This window comes from Miniopterus schreibersii, assembly GCF_964146895.1.
Source record: "Miniopterus schreibersii genome assembly, chromosome: 5".
Taxonomy (NCBI): Eukaryota; Metazoa; Chordata; class Mammalia; order Chiroptera; family Miniopteridae; genus Miniopterus; species Miniopterus schreibersii.
In genome coordinates this window covers 45,629,558-45,632,683 of record NC_138106.1, presented here as the reverse complement: position 1 = coordinate 45,632,683, position 3,126 = coordinate 45,629,558, and positions in this window count along the sequence as shown.

Sequence of the window (3,126 nt, the reverse complement as noted above, 5' to 3'; positions counted from 1 at the left end):
GCGCCGGGGGAGGGGCTACAGAGACCAGCCGCTGACCAGAGTGGCCTTAACTCCGGGACTCGCTCCTAGCGGCCCCTGGCGGATAGGGGAAAACATTGCACTCGCTGCTCCGGGCGCTTGGAAGGGCCGTTGTTTCAGCAGTTTGCTGTTCCTCCCAAATTGGGGAAAGCTGGACCCTGAGCACCTCAGAATCACGTGCCTTAAATGAGATCATGTTCCTCCGTGTCCTTCGAGTCTCTCCCGCTACAGAAAGGCCCCTAAGCTTTGGCACACACGAACCTTTCACACCCCACTGCAATGCAGCCTTGGAGGCAGGACACCCCTGTGAGTGTAGATTGCAGAACTGCGTCCCAGCTCCCCTTTCCCCGGCCAGCTCCTCCACCTGCAGCATGAGGAGTCGCCGCGTCTGGACGCAAAGCAAAGGCTGCAGTGATAATTCTTGCGTCACTAGCAGTAAAAGTAAATGCTAACGTCTCCCGTATCTGTACTGTACCATTTCTCATCCTGTACTCTCCAAACACTGAGCACAGTACTCACCACCTTAATAAGACTTCATCTTCACTTGGGAGAGGGGTAAGTACCTCTGCTTATTTGGCTGCATTTTTCGTTAATTCATTTGCAGTGGGAATTAATAGGAGAGTTCGTTTTTCTAATCATCCCTACAGGAAAATATTATTTACTGAATACTTGCATAATTTTCCCCCCTATTTACAAAACGTGATATTCCCTTTCTTACCTGTTCCTCCTCCAAAGTAACTGCACTTGGGTGGAAGCATTAAGATTGTATTATCCTCATAAGAGCTCAAAATTACCTAAAGCATTTGCATCTAAGGAAAAAACCAGGGGCAGGTATTCTGTCCATGTAAAAATCTCTGCCACCTTCCTCCTTTCCACTTCCTGAAATTTCTTTTTACATAGAAACAAACCAGTGACCTAAAGTATCTCAGAATCACAGTAGCCTGTACTTAATTTTTTCCCCTCCAAGACAAAAATATAACCATATAAAAATAGTGTATCAGGCCAGGACAAACCTATGAAGGGATTCAATAAACTTTAATGGTAGAGGAAGGTTTGGACTCAAAAAGACCTAAGAACAACATTCCACATGTCAAGGAGAATAGCAGGTATGCTCTTAGCACAATGTGCTTGATTTTATTTCTATTCCACCCTGTAGCTGCCTCCCCTCTCCCTATTGCTAAGAACTAGGGAAACTGGGTTCTAGAGATAAAAGTAGGAGGGAGACCTAGGTTTTATTGGGTTGTATTTTTTTCACTCACTTTAGTCATGTGATCACTGTGTGAACTTGTGAGAGTGTTTGGGTCTCATACTCATTTTCAAAACAAGGAAGTAGTAATACTAAATATAGGGTGTCCCAAAAAATGTATACACACACTTTGAATAATTATAAAGGCAGTGTCTATTAAAATACATTTCACTTTCGAAATTGAGCTATTAGCTGTTAAAGTGTGTATACATTTTTGGAGGGACACCCTGTATATGTTATACTTAATTATTACTAAGATTCCTTACAGTTCTAAAATTTTCTGAGCACAAGACATTTTTCTCCACACTATACTTCTCTCACTAGAAATAACTGATACAATCTCTGCTTATTTGTGGTTAGATTAAGTTCTTAATTTTATGGAAGAAAATTAACGCATTTAGAGTTCAGATGCATTTTTGTACTTCTGGTATTTATAGGACAGATAATAAAACCTCCAAATATATATAAAATCCTTTCCACCACCAGGATGTAAAGGTCTCCTTTTATTCTGATCTTCTCCCCCAAACTGAGCCCCCTCCCAAATTTCCTTAGCTCTAAAAGGAACATGCCCCAGTATTTCATAAGCAAACCTAGCTGCTGTGTATCAGACTTTCAGATTTTTCCAAGGGGCGAGGGTTTCAGAGTCTCAGAGCAATCACCCAGATTCCAAAGGGAAAAACAAGAACAAAAGAGATATTATAGATAGGTCAGTCACACACAAAACAAAACAAAACAAAACACAAAACAAAACAAAACAAAACAGCATCCTGAGACACACACCGCAATAGTGAAAAGGGAGACAAGCCAAGAAATCAGAACTGGGACTTGTCCAAGAAGTCTTATCAGCCAACTTCAAGGACTGGAGTACAAGGTCAACCCTGCCATTTTCTGGGGCATGAGAGGTAACTATTCATTTAATCATATATTCATTGGCACCAGGCATTGTAATAAGCCCTGGGGATAAAATGGTGAGCAAGGTGGATGCAGACCCTATCTTCACACAGCTTGCAGAGCAAAAATACTTTCTGAGCACCTACTGTGAATGAGGCACTGCCCTGGACACTAAGCATGCAGCCTTTGTCTGGAGTACAGCAGTTTGGCAGCTTCATGCAAGTCAAAATAAATAGAATTCAAGCAGCTGCCCTCTTTTAGAGGTTTGAGTTCATCCACTGCAGATAAGACAATATCTAGGATTGCCAGATAAAATACAAGACCAGTTAAATTTGAATTTCACATAAACAATGAATAATTGTTTATTATAAATTATCCTAAATATTGCCTGCAGTGTAGTAAAAAAAATTGCTGTTTATCTGAAATCTAAAACAAACTTATACTACTAAATAATTTTTCATTGTAGAGTTTTATTTGCTAAATTTGGCAACCTTAACAACATTATACTTTTTGATTAATATGTTCTGGATCTCTTTTCACAAAGAGATCTACATTCTTTTCAAAGATAAGTACAGGTCTTAACATATATAACCCTTAACTATTTTTATTAGTTGGATATGTCTTTTAAGCCCCCTTTTTCAGCTTTATTGAGGTATAATTAATGGACAATAAAATACTTATATAAAGTGTGCAGTTTATACAGATGTACAGTGTACATATCTGTGAAAACACCACCATAATCAGGATAATAAATATATCCATCATCACCAAAAGTTTTCCAGTGCTCCTTTGTAATCCTTCTCTCCAATCTCTACCTAAGCAACCACTGATACATTTTCTGTCACTGTAGATTAATTTGAATTTTCTAGAATTTTATAGAAATGGAATCATACAGTATTACATTAACTGATTTTTAAATGTTGAACCACCTTGCATTTCTATGACAAAACTACTTGGTCATGGTGTATTAT